Source organism: Chionomys nivalis, chromosome 9, assembly GCF_950005125.1.
Source record: "Chionomys nivalis chromosome 9, mChiNiv1.1, whole genome shotgun sequence".
Taxonomy (NCBI): domain Eukaryota; kingdom Metazoa; phylum Chordata; class Mammalia; order Rodentia; family Cricetidae; genus Chionomys; species Chionomys nivalis.
The window spans coordinates 12778170-12798777 of NC_080094.1; the positions used below are offsets into that span (position 1 = coordinate 12778170).

Sequence of the window (20608 nt, forward strand, 5' to 3'; positions counted from 1 at the left end):
CCAGGAGAGAAGAGGCAGATACTGTAAATGACACCCCTCTAGAGTGATGGCGACAAACAATTACAGCAAGGACAGAAGCAAGTTCATCAGAGTGTAAGGTGCACCTCACGCTAAACCTAAACCCTTCCTTGGGTTGCTTCTGTCAGGGACCTCCCCCTCTTCCTCTTCTTTTCCAGCCCAGACAGGGTTTCTCTGTGTAGCCCTGGCTGTCCTGGAATTTGCTCTATAGACCAGGCTGGTCTCGAACTCACAGAAATCTTCCTACCAAGGCCCATGCCACCACTGCCTGGCTTTTTGTCAGGGATTTTGGCATGAAAGAAGAAAGTAACTACCACAAGCCTTTGCTGCCAGTCACCCTCCCTGAGGAAGATACATTCCAGTGGGCAGTAAACATGGCCCGTGCTGTCTTATCTGGCTCATGAGTTAAGATGAACGGATGCCCGGGCTCCAGGATAAAGATAATGTGGGACTCGCAGGTGGCCGTGAATTGGAAGTGTGTGCTGGTTAGTTGGTTTTTATTGTCACACAGCCTAGAGTCGCCTGGAAAGAGGGAACCTCAGCTGTGGAGCTGCCTCAGTCAGATTAGCTTTCACTCGCTTGTGAGACTGATTTGATTAATGACTGGCACGGGTGGGTTCTGCCCACTGCCCACCGCCCACCCTGGGAGGCACCGTCCTTAGGCAAGGGGTCCCGGCTGTGTAAGGAAGCTAGCTGAGCACGAGCCAGCGATCCAGCGAGCAGTGTTCCGTCACCTTTCCCACCTTCAGGTTCCTGCCCTGACTTCCTTCAGTGAGGGTCTGTGATCCGGAAGTATAAACCAAATAAACGCCTTCCTTCCCTAAACTGCATTTGGTCATGGTATTTGTCACGCAACAGAACCCAGACTAGAACACACCATAAATGAGAAGTGGACTGGGGGCTGGGGACATGGCTCAGAAGCGAAGGACTTGCCATGCAGGCGTGAGGACTTAAGCTTGATCCCTAGAATGTACATCAAAAGCCTGGCAGCTGTGCAGGTTTATAATCCCAGTGTCGGGGGGCAGAGGCAGGTGGGTGCCTGTGGCCAGCCAGCCCAATCCATGAGCTCGAGGCCAGCGAGAGACCCTGTCTCAAACCAAGGTGAAAAGTGCCGAAGGAAGAACAGCATAGGTTGTTCCTTGGCTGCCATGCACACATGTACCTGTGTTCATGAGCACTCACATGCACATATACATGCATACACGTACACACACACACACACACACCACATCCAGGAAGCCCTCCTGCTATAAAGTAAACAATTCCCCAAACAGACCCCTTTTGACTTTAAAAATAAAACAAAATAAAAAATAATGAAACAAAACAATGAAAAGGAGAACAAAGGAAGTGCAGCTGCTGATCTTGTTTTCACACACACACACATGCACGCACACACACATGCATGCATGCACGCATGCACACCCACGTGTGCGCACACAGATGTGGAGAACCAGACCAGGACGGTGCCTTTGGCCAAACACCTCATCAGGGCTCCGCCTCCCATCCAGGGTTCTGGCCAGGGGGTGGCAGACAGAGACTCTGGTTGGAGACGGTAACTGAGAACAAACGTCCTGGTCCCTGGAGGAAGTCAACGTGCCCTAGGGAAGGTTGTGGTCACCACTGTGCCACTTCTCTTCCCTTGGAAAAGGCAAGGCTGATGTGCACCTGGCTGTGAGGCTGGCTCTCTTGCACAGGAGGGGAGAGGAAGGCTGCCATATAGGCCCCAAAAGACTGACTCAGAAAAGCAGGACAAAACAATTATTGTGTGTACAAACCACTTCCCTGGGGTGTGGTGTGGTGTGGTGGTGGTATGTATATAGTTATAGGAAGGCAAATCGGAGATCGTGACTGGCTGATGACGGTAGGACATGAGTAGGAGCTTTGTGTGCGTGACCACGGCAAAGGTGAGGGATGGGACCTTCTTTCTGTTTTTGACAGGCCCTCATTTGCCCAGGCTGGCCTTAAACTTATTGTGTAGCCAAGGCTGGTCTCAAATTCCTGATCCTCTTCTTCCACCTCCCAAGTGCTAGGGTCGCAGGCGTGTGCTATCTTGCCTGGCCTTTTGTAATGGATTTATTCTTTTGGTGCAGGGAGGGAACCCAGGGTCTTTGCACATGCCAGGGCTGGCCCTAGCCTTGAGGACTAATTTCTCTCTCTCTCTCCCTTTTTTTTCAAGAAAGGGTTTCTCTGTGTAGCCCCCTAGCTGTCCTTGTTCTCGCTCTGTAGACCAGGCTAGCCTCAAGCTCAGAGATCCACCGGCCTCTGTCTCCCAAGTGCTGGGGTTAAAGGCCTGGTGCTGCCACCGCCCAGCTCCACTTTGCTTTTTTTAACCCAGGAGAAAAGGTCTTACTCAGTGCTATTTGAATGTGAAAAGCTCCCATAGGCTCAAGTGTTTGAACATTTGGTTCCCAGTCAGAGATGCTGTTTCCGAAGGCTGGAGACCAGGAGTGGGTCACTGGGGTGGGTGTTAAGGTTTGACAGGCCCCACTTCCTGTCTGATATTTGCCTCCTGATGGAGGAGACCATGTGGCCATCCGTCTCAGGCTCCCGCTTCCACACCTTCCTGGCCGCAGCGAACTGTGTCCCCCTTACACTGTGAGCCAAAGTGACCCTTTCCTTTCCTAAGTTGCTTTTTATCAGGTATTTGGTCACAGCCAGGACAAAAGCCACCCATACGCTCCTGAACAAGGACACTGGACCTAACTCAACCTTGCAGCTGAGGAAGACAAAAAGAGTGAGATAGAAAACCCAAACCTCAGCAGAAAGAAGTCTGCCAATCTTCCTTGTGTTAATACGAAGACTTAAAATATCTTAGGGTCACGAGATGGTTCAGTCAGCAAGTCCCAGCCGTGCAAGCTGAGTTTGGATCCCCAGCACCCATGGAAAGGCTCAGCACGGTGGCTCATCTGTAACCCTAATGCTGGCTGCGGGCCAGAGACAGGTGGGTTCCTGGAGCTCATGGGTCGTCAACAGCACACGTGTGTACTCACACATGACCTTATATATGTATGTAGTATATGTATAAAATCGTATATACGTACATACCCCCACAGACATACCTGCACACACTTAATATTTTTTAAAAGGATGGATAAGCTACGACAAAACCAGCATTCAGGTATGAGAGCTGGAGGAAAACTTCCCATGCACCTCCCAGTGCCTGCTGGGTGATTCCTGAACACCCGCCATGACACACCCGCTTGCTCTGAGGCCTTCGGTCACACAAGCAGCAAACAGCGTGACCCGGGCAAGTGTGTGGCAGCTTTCTCACTACACTTTCAGATCCACACCGAGCCTCATGTCAGCCAATGGTGCACAGAGGGTTCACCAGTCCGGCATGAGTGTGAACACCTCGCCCAGTGTCCCCATGCCACTCTTATCCCGCGGGCTCCTGATGACCCACGGTGCAGCCGGCGATGGCAGGCACAGGAGAGGCACTTACTTCCCAGACCATCACATACTCTTTGGATTAAAGCAGAAGTCCAGTGGTTAACTTGCTAAACAAGCAACATCAGACACGGCTGACTTGAAAAACAAAGAGCGATTAAAACCAGAGCAGGAGAAGAAAGGGCGAGTGGAGAATGAGTTTAGTGAGGAACACGCCCCTGGAAGGGCTGTGCTGGGCAGGGTGGGGAGGAGGGAATGCCATCGTTGACCTAGCATGCTTGCGGGTGGCTGTTACCCTGAGAAGGCAGAAACCTGGTCCAGACTCGGCAGATTTTTCCAGTGAGCCCTAAGGTTTTGCGGGTTTCTGGAATTGACTTTGATGTCATCGTGGTGGTCTGTGCATGCCTGGGGTGGGGGGTTAGAGAGGAGAGGTGGGACAGCCCTGGGACAGAGACAACACTCTGGATCCCCACGAAGCATGGGGACCCACTTCCAATGCCTTCTTGATAGAATTTTTTTAGTTAGGGCAGGGGGTTCCAACCACCAGCCTGGTAGCTGTTAGGCTATCCTGTGATGCCTGGTTGTATTTCTTGGGTGGAAGAGAGAGGGTAAAACAGTAAAAAAAGGAAAGTCTTTCCTAAAACAAAATCGATCTGTGGTAAAACAAGTTAAGAAAGAAGGCAGAAGGGAGTGGCTTGGAGAGCTTTTGAAATATGAATGCTGAGTTACTCAGTGTGAACGCAGCAGTTAGTTCCTGGGGCTAGGGAGATGGCGGCTCAGTGGCCACAGTACCTGCTGCCCGTCCAGGGAGTTGGTTCTCAGCACCCATGTCAGGTGGCTTACAATCACCTGTGGGTCTGGCTTCAGGAGATTTTATTCTGTCTTCCGAGGGCGCCTGCACATGCATGGTTCACACACATACACCAGCCATACACCACCACAGCTGCGGGGGCAGGGGGAGGCTGATCTGGCAGGATGTTACACAGAATGGCAGCCATATGCCTAGTCACCCACAGCAGATTCATTAGGGTGTGTGGATCCCACTGTGACATGTCTCAGGCACTGGAACTCACAGAGATCCACCTGCTTCTTGTAGTAGGGAGGTCAGCAGGCCTGCTTTTCGTCCCACCTGGTTCCCGCACGGCTAGCTTAGCCACGGAAGTAACCACTCCACTCCCTGAATATGTCTTTGCAGAGACGATAACATAAAACAAAAGACTTTACTTCTACTACAATGAGGGCAATGATCATGTTTCTTTTGATAAATGCCTATTTTGAAACAGGAGTTGTCTGCTTTTTAATATTTAAGTGGGGGCCAACAAAATAGCTTCATGGGTAAAGCCATTTGCTGTGTTAGCCTGGTAACTTGAATTTGATTCTTGGATTCAAACAAGGCTAGAAGGAGAGAACCAACTCTACAGAGTTTTTCTCTGACCTCACACGCAGACATAACACAACACACACACACGTGCACACATACATGCAGACACACTATACACACACCACACACATACACACCACACACATGTGTGCACACACACAAGCAAGTCACACGATACACACACATATCCCATACACAGTGCACACACACACATGCAAACACCACACACACACACACCTCATCCACTGGCCTTCAGTTCTTTAGATGTGTTTCTGAAAGATTGCTGATGGATGGTTAACAACTTCAATGGGCTGGTTAAGTTTTCTTCTTGTGCTTCTGGATACAAGGCCTCTCTATGTACCAGGCAAGTGATCCACCACTGAACCTTACCCAGGCCACAAGTGGCCACATCAACACTGCTGTCACTTGTTTGCAAGGTACCTGGAGAATACATAGTCTGAGTATTCTAGCAATCCAACCCGGGGTTTTGTCTTAGCTTTGTGTGTGTGTGTGTGTGTGTGTGTGTATGCATGTGTGCATGTGATAAGCATGTGTGATGTGTATGGGCGGTATACATGATGTATATGTATATGGTACATATGTATGTGTGCTGTATATACATGTACATGCATGTGTTCAGATGTGCAGGTGTATGGGCGGTATGCATGGTGTATGTGTATATGGTACATATGTATGTGTGCTGTATATACACATACATGCATGTGTTCAGGTGTGCAGGTATGGAAGGCAGAAGTTGACCTGGGGCATCTTCCTCTATTACTCTCCATCTTACTTTTGAAACAGGGTTTCTCACTAAACTTGGGGCTCATTGCTTCAGTTAGGGTGGCTGGACAGTGAGCCTTGGGGATCCACCTGTCTCTACTGCCTGCCCCCTCCCCCAGCGCTAGGGTTACAGATACATGCTGCCATTTCTGGCTTTACGTGGATCCAGGTTCAGGTCTTCATGCTTGCGTGGTATACTCACTCCTCATGGAGCCTCCTCTCCAGCCCCCAGCTCAATGCTAACAGTATTTCCAGAGGGGGCCTTCCTGGGTATCTGTGTCTCTAATCTCCACCCCCCCGAATGCCAACGCAACTTCCCCCTTTTCCCCCAGTGATGACAGCCACAGATGTCTCCAGACTTGGCCCAACAGGCCCCAGGAACCAAGTTGCTCCAGCTGAGAAGCCCCACTCTAAAGGACTCTAGATGAGAAAAAGTGCGGTTCTCAGCTCGCAGCGTTAGCAGCCAAGTCTGGAGTCACAGAGTGGAAAACCCTGAAACGAAACTAGCTTTCTAGCTCACACACAAACTGAATTACATTAAAAACAAAAATGAAAAAACCGCAATCAAACCCAGGTCTGGGTCTGGGGCTCAGCTGGTAGAGCGCTTGCTTAGGTTGCCCAAAGCCTGGAGTTTGATCCCCAGCACCAGATAAACCTAGAGCATGGTGTGTGCCTGTAAGCCCAGCACTCGGGAGGTGGAGGCTCAGAAATTCAAGGTCATCTCTGACTATCTAGTGAGTTTCAAGCCAATCTGGGCTACAGGAGACCCTGCCACCACCACTGCCTCCCCATATGGAAACCTCCCAACCACCAAGGCAGGAGGTGCCTCTTGTGTGTCTCAAGGAGGAAGTGAGATGGCAGTTAGAAGTAGCGACACTGAGAACCCTGGGTGCCTACTGGCACCCTGCCTGTGTTTTCTGAAGGTGATTTGGGGCCACCCACTTAACTTCATGCCCCTCATCCTGACTGAGTAGCCACAGCACCCGCTTCCCAGAGGTGGGCCATTAACAACAGTCTGGTCACAAGAAAAGCACTCTGTCATAGGGGTTGGCTAGGCTGCACCCTGGGTCTCTCTGACCACACCTATAATATGAACTTGGTTCTTCCTTCCTCAGGTGCCATCTAGACAAAGGTTTTGGGGCAGAGGGAGGGCGCCACCACAGCTTTCCTCTCTTGCCAGGACCCAGGCTGCCCAGGAGCCAGGCTTATGTCCCTGAGTGGTGTTGTCTGGGCTTGCCCACGCTTCCTACACAGGGTGGGTGGCAGGCCAACTCTGAAGTTGGCTCATAGCCCGCTGCCTGCGGTCACCTCGCTTCTTCTTCTGCGTCAGTTACCCTGACAACCCCAACTTCAGGATGATATACTTCTGCACCTACTTTGGTATGAAGACCCCTCTTTTTCTTAAATATAAAAAAAAAAATCCCACCTGCGCACACAAAACCAATTGAAGCTATCACACCATCCAAACCAACCCAGCCTTTAACCATCCCTGCCAAGTAGCTGTTTATAAGCCGAACAAATAATTACTCTGCCACGAGGAAGAAAAGTACTAATTAAAGCTATTCATTAAAGCAGCTTGCCTATTCTGTGGGGTTTATCTCTCTGAGTGTCAGCCAGAGGTTAGGGGCGGATTAGCACACAGTGGAAGGCTCTGCCAGCTAAACCTCCTCCTTGCGGTTAGACTTTAATAATGAAGTTGTCATTAAAAGCAAGAATTTAATGGTTTTAATTGGGTTTAATTACTTGGAAACGCCTGGAAAACAGATCAGCTTGTTAAAGAAAGAAAAAAAAAAAAAGAAAAAACTTTTTTTTTTTTTTTAAAGAGGGAGACAAGAAAATGATGGTCGTGAAAAAAAAAAAAAAAAAAAAAAACCAAACCAGGTCAATTCATGTGTTTGAATAGTAAAGAAAAACAAACCCAAACAAAAAGCCCTCAAACTTGTTTCCTTGGCGGTTCCAGAGAACAAGAGAGAGAGAGAGAAATCTGAAAACTCAACAAATGGGTCTGTCTGCATGAACAAGCGCTTCCCCAAAGACCTGGGGGTTACAGTCTATCAGCAAGAGCCAGCTGAGGACTCAGGATGCAATCAGGGTCGAGAGGAAGGGAAGAAAAGATGTCTTAGCTGTCTCCGCTCTGAGGGGGTCATGTGGTCCCACAGTACACGGGTTCTTCTTATCCTGTTTAAATCGTTTGCATTTACAGAACACAAGACCGTCTAGCTTCCGCATTTTCCACTCTTATCCGAGGCCAGAAATTCAAAGTCAGAAACACAGAGGAGGTAGCAGCCTCCATCTTGTTTGCCTTGGACCCCGCGGCTGCCTGTATGGCAAGAGGGAAAAATCTGAAGGTCTGGGGCAGACGATCATCCTGACGTGAGCCGGGTGTAGGGTGGTCCAGGGTGGAGAGGCATGGATGGCGTTGGAGCCTGGAGAGGCATGGACGGTGTTGGAGCCTGGTACCTACAGAGTTGCTTTGAACACGTTGGTACCAATGGTATCTAGTAGCTGCTTGATGCTCTACCCATGTCCCTACCAGCACCCTGTGGTTTCTCTTTGCTCATCACAGGCAGCAGTCCTTCAGCCTCCCTCCACAGACACAGCACTGGGCACAACCAGTAACATGCTTTTAAAAATTAATTAGTAATTAATTAATTAATTAATTAAGATTGTCTTGAGAAAGGGTTTCTCTATATAACAGCTCTGGCTGTCCTGAAACTCGCTCTGTAGACCAGGCTGGCCTCCAACTCTCAGAGACCGGCCAGCCTCTGCCTCCCGAGTGCTGGGATTAAAGTTGTGCGCCACCACCACCTGGTACTTTTTATTTTTTTTGAGGCAAGATTTTGCTACGTATCTGAGACTGACCTTCAACCTGGAGGGATTCCTCTGCCTCAGTTTCCCTAGTATTAGGACTACAGGCAGAACCACAACTCCTGGTTCCAGCAGCCTGCTTCTAAGGAGCCACTTTCTTTTCTGTCCATGAATAAAGTTTTATTGAAACACAACCACACATATCACACATAAGATTTGTGTCTTGTCTATGGTTATTGTCCCATTACAGCCAACAGTTGAGTACTTGTGAGAGCCTATTTGATTCTTAAGATTCAGTTTTTTCTTTTTCTCTTTTTTCCTTTTCTTTTGGATACAGCCTCTGGCTGGCCTTGAATCCGAATCTTCCTTGCTTTAGCCTCGTGAGTGCTGGGATCACAGGTGTTCATCAGCACATGTGGTTTAAGACTCAAGTCTGTAAGACACTGAATTCATTTACTTTATACGATCTGCCTGCCACAGAGGTGACCCCTTCTAAACACCTGTGATGTGTTAATGTTCCAACCTCGACCCCAGGAGGTCAGTTCTGTTGATATCATAACTGTATCCCACGGGTGGAAACTGAGGCACAGGAAACCAAGCACCTTGTGAGATACAGTTAGGGAATGAGGCTGGCTCTGAACTTGAGCCATCTGGTTCCAGAGCTACACTCCAGACCACAAGAAGACAACTTTTTCTATACAAAGCAGGTAGCCTAGACTCCATGTTCTGTGTGGTCTCAAATTTAACTTCTCAACCCTCCCGGGCAGCACAAGGGTGGCCATGGGTAATATATATAAACATGGGAGCAGCTGTGTGCCAACAGACCTTGCTTACAGAGACAGTGGTGGGCACACTTGGTCCACAGAAGGAGACAGTGGACAGTACAAGACCTTGGAGTCAGGCTGGGAGCTGGGAGAGCTGCAGGCTTCAAGAGCCTTCGCTTGCATGACAACCACGGGATCTGGAGTGTTCTCCTCATAACTGACACTATTCCCTTTTGTGGAATGTATGTACCTATTATGCAGAAGCACAGGGCATGGCGGACTACGGGGTTCCCAGAGGATCCCCTGAGCATACGCATACCCTTAAGCACTCAGCATTTCTCGATGTAGAGGCTCCTCCAAACCTCCCTTGTCGTGAGCCATTTCCATGTAGCTAAGGATGACTTTAAACTTCTGTTTGTTTTAAAACACTTAGTGGTGTGTATGTGTAGTGTGTGTGTGTGCGTGTGCCACTGTTTGCACACGATGGGCAGAAGACAACCTTCTGGAGGTGGTTCTCTCCTTCCACCTTGTGGATTCCTGAGGTCACACTCAATCACCAGGCTTGTTGGCAAGAGCCTTCACCTGCTGCCAGCTCTTGCTGGCCCTACCTTGAACTCCTGACCTTTCTGCCTCTACCCCCCAGGTGTTGGGATTGTAGGTGAGCTCCACTGTCTCCTTCCTTTCGTATGCCCTTCATTCCTCTGTGCGTTTCCTCTCTCCCTTTTTCACTTGAAAGCACGCCATCTAGGGCATCATGTGTGTGTGTGTGTGTGCATGTGTGTGTGTATATATATATGTGCATGTATGTGTGAATGTGTATGTATGTGTGTATGTAGCTCAGCTGTAGAATGCTTGTTGAACATACACAGATTCCATCCTTAGCAAGGTCCTAAAGAAACAGAATATTTTTTGAGACAGAATATTATGTAGTGAGGCAGCTTTCCTCTTGGTCCTCCTGCCCCCAACTCCCACCTCTTCACCAGGTACAAGGATTACAGGTGTGCTCCATTGTGTCTGGCACAGCTTTGAAAAATTAACTGATTTAGTTTGCCTACATGTAGGTCTATGCATCACATTTGCCCAGTATCCAAGGAGGTCAGAAGAGGGTGTCAGATCCCCTGAAAACAGTTCCATGAGCCAGCACATGGGTGCTGGGAATGGAATCAGGTTCTCTTCAAGAGCAGTCAGTGCTCTTAACCACTAAGCCGACTCTCCAGTCCCCCAGCTTTTCTCTGGAGTATGTAATTCAGGGGCAGTGCCATCTCCATTTCCTTCCCCAGATTCTCTTCACTGAGAAATAAAACGAGATTCCCACAAAACACTGGTTCTTTAGTGCCCTCTGCCCCAGGTCACCACCAGTTCACAGCCCAGCTCCTTGGACACGCCCATCTGGAGCCACAGGCTCCACCTGTCTCTCTTCTTTCACATTGTCTCATGTGACACTGCTCTGTCCCTCTTAATGACCAAATTACATCTCACCATTCCACCATCCTGTCTGGGGACCCGGTTGTGTCCCTAGAGGGATCCTTTAGCTGTATGTTCCTACTTAGAATAAGGTCCTAGTGGGGGTCTCCCCCCTGGACTCTGCTTCCTGCCATTAATGGGGACCCAAAAGTCCATACATTCGGAGGGGGTATGAAAAGCTGGCATGGGGAGGGGCACATCCCAACACAGTGTCAGCCCCAACAACAGTGATGATGCCCACCTGTCGCTCGTCCAGTCACACTTCAGCATCAGAGGCTCCAGAAATCCCAGCAACCTTTGGACACGCTCGAAACCCCCATTGTTGGAGACTAAATGGCATGACGCACAGGTGGGCGCTGGTGGGGGTGGGGGTGGGGATGGGGGCGTAGGGGGCACCCTCTCAACTTGAAAAGGAAAACCCCTGCCATTGTTTCGGTTTCCAGGACACCGGAGAGCCTTTCTTGCCAAGACCATTGAGAGCACAGCCCCTGTATTTAGAGAACAAAAGAACCTCTTGCCCCAACCCAAGTGAGCTCTCTTAGGTGTTCAGAGATGAGTGAAACCTTCCTTCTCCTCTCAGGTCCCCTCCTGCAGGTGGGCAGGGCGCGGGGACAGGGCTGGCAGAGGGAGTAGGCAGCCCTTGCGGAAGTCTTTAACTCCCAATGCCCTCAACCCAAAGTAGACAGCTTCTCCGAGCCGTGGCTTCAAAGAGAGACCGTAATGAACGCTTTCCAGATAACCCCCAGCCGTCACCAAAACCTCGATTTTCTGTTGAATTGGATCCTTTAATGCCAAGAAGACGCATAAGCACAGGCCCTCAGCATTTAGGCTCCTGCTTGGGGGTTAGCTATTAGAAGGGATTAAGATGACAAAGGGTGACACCTCCTGCCGGAGGCCCGTGACTGTCATTCTTCACCTGTGTGACATCTTTCAAAGCTCCTCTGGCTCCCTCCTGGCTCACCCCCAGCAAAACAGCAGATGCCTGTGTTTCCCTGCCTTGCAGGATGGGCGAAGTGACCAGGGAAGCTACTCCTAACCCCCTCGTCCCACGAACAAAATAATCGTGGGTCCGAAAGTACCCATCCAAACTGTTTCTTCCTTCGTCCCAAGCACCAAATAGCTTTGGCTGCCAGAGTCTGAAGGTGGAGAAAAGAGTCTGATGTGAGCTCAACCCCAGTGGGGGAACAAAATCTCCCACTTCCTCGGCAAATCCTTTCTAAATTGTATTCATCTTGACTTAATCCACCTCTGCCGAGTGAATTAGGCAGTATTTATTTTGAGAGTCTGCGTTATGGAGTTCTAAGGACTGGGGCTGGGGCTGCACAGCCTGTCAGACCTCCGGCTGTCGCAGGCCTCAAGCCCAGCACAAAGTAAATAAACACAGCTGAACTCGGGAGGAACGCGAAGGTTTTCTCATTAAAGAAATAAAATAAACAGCGGTCCTTAAGCACTTTGGCTGGTGTTTGTTAGAGAGTGGAAAGATCTAGATGCCTGAGAGGCAGCTGTGGACAGAGAGCTGGGTCTTGAGGTGGGTGGGGGCAGGGATCCAATCCAAGGGCCTCAGGATGAACTAATTGTCTGCTGGGCTCTTATTTGAACCTTCGCAATGTCAAAATAGTAACATGATCGTTTTTTATTTTTAAAATCTGTAGTGTGTGCATGGTGTATGTGTGTATGTTTGTATGTGTGTATGAGTATGTGTGTGGTGAACGTATGTATGTTCGCATGTGTATATATGTGTGTGTGGTGGATGTTTGTGTGTGTGTAGGCATGTCTGGGATTACAAGTGTGTCACTGTGGGTTTTGGGCACTGAACTCGCTACCTCCTGATCACAAAGCACCCTTGTATCGCGGCCATCTCCGCAGCTCCTGCTTCACGTCTTTATCTGTGGCCAGTTCTGCTTTCAAAATAGGTCCAGCCTGCTACGCTTCTCCTTCCCCGCTCTACCTCCTAAAGTGAACAGCGTCGTTTTCATTTTCTCTGTGTATAGCCCTGGCTGTCCTGGAGCTCACTTTGTAGATCAGGCTGGTCACACTAAGAGACCCTCCTGCTTCTGCCTTCTCAGTGCTGGGATTAAAGCTGTGTGCCCTCACTGCCTGGCTCATGGTGTCTTTCAGCTGGACTGCAACACACACTTCAGGGGGCTCTCCCCAGTTCCAACTATGCCTCTCTGGGGAGCAGCCAGGGCTTCAGAAAGAGAATGTGGCCTGGCTTTTCCCCTGTTCCCAACCCCAGAGCTCCCGTTTCACAGCGGAAGTCAGTGCCAACGCTGCTGTCTCCAACTCCTGCCCTACCGTAGCCTCATGGGCCTCTGCTGGTTTTCACCACAGGACCTTGGCACACGCTAGTCCCATGTTTTACTACTGGGCATCCATTTTCCTACCTCCTTTTAGGTTTATATTCAAATATAGCTTCTCTGTAAGGCTGCCTTTCTCCAAATTGGATTTAAGCCCCCGTTCCTGTTCCTTATTACCTCTTTATGCTTCTTTTCTTTCTCTGTTCCCTGTCCTCTTTTTTCTGATACAGGCTGTCTATGTAGCCCAGGCTTCAAATTAGTGCCTCAGCCTCCTAGCGCTGGGACCAGAGATGTGCACTACTATGGTTTTTCTCCGTATTCCTGGTTTATCTCATCTATTGTCCTCCTTCTCCTCCTCCTCAAAGACTTAACTTCTTCCTGGCCTTGGCTCCCCACTGTATCCTCAGTGCTTGGGCTATGGCTCTGGTTCAGGAGGGGCTGGGCACTTGTGGAGCTGAACTGTGGATGCGGGCTCCTGTGTGGCACACTCCGGGCACCAGGGGGCTGAGTCTGAGGTGTACTGCAACAATGCCAGCTGCTTCTGTTTGACCCACAGGCCCTGCTGCTCCCTCCCACAATGACATGGCAGAGAGTGGGTGACCCTGTGAGTCCCCACTGCTCTTCCAGCTTCCCCCACACAAAAGAGCAGACTGGAAGTTTGGGGATAAAGGACCAGTCAGCAGTACTGGTTCCTGGCCTGGGTCCCCGAAGCTCAAACCCACTGAAGATGAGGAAGTTCTGAGGACCCCTGGTCTCCCCACTCCATGAGCACTGAAGTCCCTGTGAGGCCCATGAAGGAGCTAAGCCCACTAGAGGGACAGTCTGGCTGCTGTGAGGTGGCCATGACCATGGCTATCCTCACCATGAAAAGCTCTGTGGACAAGAATGGGACACACCCCAGTGGCACCCCGAGGGCTGAGGACTGCATCAGCCCTCACCAGGTCCTCACTCCATGTAGTGCGGTGAGGGCTGAGAACTCTTTCTGCTCCAGACCCTATAGAGGTTTCCTCATCAATACGCATGGTCCCAGCAGACACTTCTGGATCCCACTGCCTGCCAGGCTCTGTTTTAGCCCCAGGCTACAGCTGGGACACTGCTCCTGTCCAGCCCAAGGTGGAAGGAAACTGACCCCCCCCCCAAATTCTTAATAAAACATTTTTCTGTACTTCGGATCAAGTGGAAAAAGTTAATGAAATCTGTATAATAGAGACACGAGTGTATTCGGGGGCTGTGGAGGAGGCATGGTGGGTAAAGAGGGCTTACTGCACACCCGTGAGGACTTGAATTCTGAACCTCAGCAGTCACAATAAAAATCTGGGCATGGGCACACACACACACACACACACACACACACACACACACACACACTTGTAAACCGAGCACTATAGGGAGGTGAAGACAGGAGGATCTCTGGGACTTGCTTGCTGCTAGCCTATCTCCAGGTTCAGTGAGAGACCCTGTCTCAAGGGGAAAAAGCAGAGAGTGATGGAGGATATCTGACCTCCTCCTCTGGCCTTGACATGCACGCCCCAACATGTACACACATGTGTGAACACCTCCCCCCCCCACACAGACAACTGTCCAGAACTCTCTGGAAAGCCTGCTCCTGCTGTTATCACACTGGTAAATCTGCCGTAGAGACTTAAGGGCCTCCGGGGCCGGGGAATCAGGCTTGAATGGAAGTCAATTTCTCTGCACAATGGTGCAGGTCGTGGCTAAATCACAACTCCTCACTCTTATTCAAATGTTGATTTTCTTTCATTATTGAGTTTTGGTATTGATTTGAATTTTCAAATGTTGTATTAAAATCTGGCTGATACTCAAGCTTCAAGTTTTGGCACACAGGCAAAGCATAGGGATAGCTCAGTGAGCTGGGACTCCACTTGACTTGGGCTCTGTACACACTCCTCTCCAAACAATAGAATTAGTTAGCCCTTCCTTAGGAGCCACTTGGTAATTCCCCTCCTTAAACAATTTATTTAATTCATTGTTATTGGGTCTGTGAGTTTATGACACACAAATACCACAGTATCTCTATGAAGGTCAAAGGTTAACTTTTAGGAGCTGGGTCTCTTTCCAGTGTGGGCTCCAGGAACTGAACTCAAGTCTTCAAGCACCTTTACCTGCTGAGCCATCTTGCGGGTCTGGCAACACCCCTTTTGTGTATTCCCCTGGACATGTATTCCAGAACATGTCTGAATGTGAAAGAAAGGAGCCTGGTTTGGCCCAAATGAATTCTGGGGGTGGTGGTGTGAGCAATAAAGCCCACCCAATTCTCTGAGTGAACTTTTATGGCAAACACCTATTTACTGTCTTATGTCTGTACAGAACTGGGTGAATAGCATGGTTAAAGTCAGATGCATGATGGGAAGGGGCATGCGCAGTGAGCGAAGGCTTACATCATTCAAGTCTGTCAATCAAGGCAGAAAACCCATGGCTCTACACCCCTTAGCCACCAGCTCCTCCTCCTAGACCCCGAAATGGAAGGCATGACAATATCGGGGGCCCTTGAGTGCTCTGATTTAAGCCGTCTGCTGCTCCCTCGAGGCGGCACAGGACACATCTGCCCAGAAGCTTTGCTCCTGAGAAGTCCCCTACCACCTGTGTAATCTCTGCCTTTTTCAGGTCTTTGACTAAGGCACCAAGAGCCTGGAAACACCTGGCAGGGCCAGTGGCCTCCAGCAACAATTCTGTCATGGAATGCTGTCGCAGAGTTCACATTCCACCGCCACGGCTGTTGGGTGGGCGAGGGACAGACACTAACCATGACAGGAGGTGGCAAGGCTCGCATGATGAGGGAGCATTTGGGAAGGTTCCTGAATAACGCACAGGAAGAACGTTGAGAGAACTGGGGAACGAGACGGCATGTGCAAAGGTCCTGTGGGACCCACAGACAATGTACCTGATGGAGGTGCCAGTTACAGAGGTCAAGGTGGAGGTCAACTTCCCATTTCAAAACTGACTGTAAGCGTGATGTAAGCAGAACAGGGTGGTACTGGATAGAGACAGACACAGAACAGTGGAGCAGAACGGATGGCTCCAAATGAACCTATATACGAATGCTTGTCACCCCCTCCCCACAATACACCTGAGTTTGATCCCCAGAACCACACAGTGGAAGGAGAGAGAGAACTGACTCCTGCAAGCTGACCCTGACCTCCACACGAATGCTATGGCACACACATGTGCACGCATATACGCACATACTAAGTACATGTAACAAAACTTTAAAAACGAGACAATGGCTCTGCTCTTTCAACTCTGGGGATAAACTAACCCATTGAGCCGTGTATACCGGGCACACTGAATCTCGGAAAGGTGGTCATTGACAGCAGTGCCAGGGGAGCCATGTTCCCAGGGGGAAGCCCCCCCACCCCTGCATGGAGCTTCGGGGAGGTGAAGCACGGAGGGAGCATGGGAGGAAAGACGGCTAACATGCCTCTCCTCGCATCTCACCCTGGCTCCATGCAAAGACTCCCACATCTTCCACCTGTGTTCTAACCCCAGCAGGGAAAGCAGGGTCCAGAGAAAAGTGGGCAAGAGGCTGAGAAGGGGGCAGTCACCTCTGGAGCACAGCTGATTAGTCCACAGATGTGGGTGGTAGCTACTGCAGGGCTGTAGGGGTGTGGGGGTGGGGGCGGAGCCCTGTGGAGGAGGGATTGGCAGAGAACTGGGAGGTGACAGCTGCACTCAGCATTCCCTGACTGGGCTCAGGAAGGCGGCCCAGTTTCTGTTTTAAAACACAGAAACCCTGTTTTGAATCATTCCTTAATCGGTTAGCTCTGGTGTCTGTTCCCTAAGTAAACAGGGATCCCTCCTCTGGCCGGGGCTGTGACGGATCTGAGTCCTGCTTCTGTGCAATGTTCAACAGAGTGAGGCACGGGTCGCCCGCAAGGATGCCCGCATGTACCTGAGGGCTTCCACCTTTCCAGGAAGGGTAGCTTCAGGTTCCTTTGGGGGGCCCAGCCCTCTCCCACTCAGTCCGTTTGTTTGGAGTATAGGATGGTTTGTTCTCCATTTTTTCCATACCAAGAATGGGCTCTGGGTCTAGTCTGGGCAAGCGGAAGTGCAGATGGGCAGGGGAGCCGGTGTGGAACAAGAGTTGTGCTGGGATTCAGGAAGCAGAAACTCCTTTTTCAGGTAGGATTTCCAAGAGGGAATCCATCATTCTGTGGAGACGCTGGCTTAGGGTGAGCAGAGGATGCTGCTCCCGGATCCAGCCGGACCTGAATCTCAGTAATCCCTGGGTGGTTCAGGTACTGTGAATTCATCAGATACTGTGAATTCATCAGTTCCCGTGTGGCACACTTATGAAGGCTTCAGACCTAAAGTTCCGCTTGCTCTCAGCAGGTAGGACTAGGTACCATGACTGCAGCCGGGGAAACACAGAGAAAGAACAGCAGGCCAGAAGTGGAGGCCTTGGGTGCTAGTTGTTATAAATATCCCAACTGCATTGCCTCCTGGGTCCTGGTTACTCTGTCTGCAAAATGGGCTCAAGGTTATGGCCATGTTCACTCTTCCCACTTCTCTGACTTCTGGCTTAGAGTTGTAGCTTGGACTTCTCTCTAGAGTTCAGACTCATAAATCCAGTTGTCCCATAGACAGAAATAATTGTAGGCTGGGCAGTACTTTGGGTTAGAAACTGCCAGTTGTCTTTCACCGTCTCTTCCTCCTTTCTCCTCCTCAGAGCAATAGAACCCCTGCATCTTACCTGGGCATGTGATTACCTCAGAGAAAGACCATTTTGCCCTGACTCCCTTGCAGCTAGGTGTGGTCATGTGACAATATTGGTTTCGGCCAATGGGATGTGAACAGAAGTGATATGTGTAACTTCTGGGTCTGGCCCTTAAAAGACAGGGACAAAAGAAAAGAGGCTGGAGAGATGGCTCAGCAGTTAAGAGCACTGGCTGCTCTTGCAGAGGACCTGGGTTCAATTCCCAGCCCACACACTGTAATTCATAATTATATCTAACTCTGGGATAGTCAACACCCTCTTCTGGCCTCCATGGGCACCAGGTATGTGCCTGGCGCACAGACACACATTTAAGCAAAATGTATGTTCACATCAAATTTAACACTGACAGCAATAACAAAAGAAAAGAAGGCTTCTCTCTTCAGGTTTCCTCTTCTTGGCTGGAACGAAGACCTGAGGCAAGCTGCGAATAACCTTGGCAAGGACAGCAAGTTCCTGGGATGGCAGAGAGCAAGCCTGGAGGAGCTTCCCCCCTTGGGGCTGGTCCAGCTTCAGCTGCTATTGCTGGGACTGCGTGGTGCCTGCGTGAGTGTGTGTGTGCGTGCATGTGTGCTTGTGCACGTGCGTGCTTGCACATGAGAAATTAGCAATCACCTTGCCATTTCAAGGTTCTTAAATCAGGTCCATAGATTCAGCAAATAAAAAACATCATTTTTAACCTTCTAGGGTGCTAGGGAGGGAGTGGAAGTTTCTAGAAGAGGAATGAGGACATCCAGAGATTACACAAGAAGGCAGATGAGCCCGGGCCTGGGTCCGACCTCTTTCTTGGGTGATCTTACTTCCTCTGAGTTTTAGTTTCTCTTTCAGATGATGGAGACTGATTGCACATGGTAGCTCTGGGGTTCTTCCAGCTACAGCCTGGTAGTTCTAGGGCACTGAAACTCAGATATCCAAGGGACAAGAGAGCTTCATTCTGGGAGAGGCAGGGCAGGCAGGGCTATGGGCCTGGAGAACACGCGTCCCTAAGGGCAGCGCTGTTGGGTTCCTGCTGATTGCTGTCACAGGGGACTGCCGGCTTGCCAGATTCCCTCATTTTTCAAAAAGGGCTGGAAATTTGGATTGTTCTGGTTTGTGCAATTGTCTGATTTTTAAATGTTGGCGATAAATTCACATTAAAAAAAAATACTCCAGAGGCCAAACAAAAATATCTGCAGGCTGAATTTGGCTAGTGGCCACCAGTTAGGAATTTCTGTTTTGACACTATCTTCCTTCCTTTTCTTCTCTTTCCTTTCCTCCCTCCCTTCTTCCTGCAAACAATTACTTGATGCCTGCTAAGTGAGAGGCTATGTTCTGTGACTGTGTATGAAGCAACGAACAAGACAGAGATGGAAGTTCTGGTCCCCAGAGGTCAGGCGTCCTAGGGTATCACTCCGACGCACTCATTCAACAAATGCTCACTGAGCAAGCCTGTCCCCTGAAGCATGCTGGGTTGGGAAGATGAGAAGTGTTCATAGTCCCTTGTCCTCAGAGTCCTGTGTCCACAAAGTGCACATGCACGAGGTGCAGAATTACGGTAGAAGCACAGAGTGCACATGCATGAGGTGCAGAATTACGGTGGAAGCACAAAGTGTGCATGCATGAGGTGCAGAATTACGGTTGAAGCACAAAGTGCTTTTCTAGGGAGCGATGCATGGGTGGAAATGGCTGGGAAAGGGCCCTTGAGGAAAACGACATTAACTGGGCATGGTGGCACACATCTGCCCTCACAGTTGCTTGGGGGGCTGAGACAAGTGGGTGGGAAAGCAGAGGTTGAGGGATCAGCTAGGAGGCCCCGCTGAAGGCGGTGAGTTGGCCAAGGCCATGGGACTCAGAGTGGAGTGCGAGGTGGGTCCTTTCCTGGAGGGGCCTCCCGGTGTGGCTTAAGATACCCAGGGGACACATATAGGAAGGACAGTTTCTCCTGGGCTCCCGGAGTCTCACCCAATGTACATCCAGTGTGTGCCCGTATGTGTGTGTGTGGACACTGCACCGAGCAGATGAACACCCACAAAACAGCCTCATTGGGTGACACACAATAGCCCTGGGGAGAGTGTACTTGTTAGTTGGCCCTAGGGGATGGCATGTGTTTGCTGTGGCTGCTGAGCCCACTAATGTCTGCAGCCGCTCTTGTTGCTGGCACCCGCCTAGGCTTCAGAGAGCCTGGAAATGCACGCCGCTGTACCTGCCACACATATTAACGGCGTGTCTATGGGCAAGAGGTTTCTGCGCCCCCCGACACCATTTTTATATCCGGCACTGCATTGTGGCAGACAATAAATCTACCCTGTTAATCACACCTCCAGCTTGTTATAGCCTCCATAAAAACCGCAAGCAGCTGGGAAAGCCATGAGGTGATGTCAAGTCCAGCACACTAAGCAGAAAGAAAAGGGTTTCCCAGGCCTGGTGAGTCCCCTTCTCCACCCATGCTAGAAGCAGCTGCCCCTGGGGTCTCACCTCTGAGTAGATGGCCACTATGTTTTCCTCTTAGGTACCACACTCAACCCCTACAAATCACCCTGAAGAGATGGTTCAGCTGTGGTCTGTAAGCCCACAGCAGGCTGTGGAGACAGCTCAGTCAGTAAAATGCGTCCACATAAGCATGAGGACCCGAGTCCAGATGCCCAACACCTGTGCACCTGAGTGTGGTCCCAGGGCTTACTGGCCAGCTAATCTTATCAAATCAGTGAGTTCTGGGTTCAGTGAGAGACCTTACCTCAAAAAGGCAAGAGAAACAAGAAGATACCCACTGTCAACCTTTGGCCTACACACGTCTGTGTCACCTTCCAGATAACCAGGGAGTAGGAGAGCCCTTTGCCCCATTTTCTAGCTTACTATGTGTCTGGCTGTGGCGTGCCACTGCCCTTTAAGGAAGGAGACCCCCAAGGACTTTGGTAATTATAGACATTGATGACGTCATGCGTTGGAATGTATGAGGTGGCAGAGAGGAAACTGGTGAAATTGTCACACACCGAAG

At 50.2% G+C, this 20608-nt stretch overlaps 1 protein-coding gene across 2 annotated transcripts in view; it reads right to left on the reverse strand.

Annotated features, from left to right (window-relative positions):
* The window catches only part of Eya2 (EYA transcriptional coactivator and phosphatase 2), a 153001-nt gene that overhangs the window by 17780 nt on the left and 114613 nt on the right, over positions 1-20608 (reverse strand). The gene's annotated exons all lie outside the window — the stretch shown is intronic.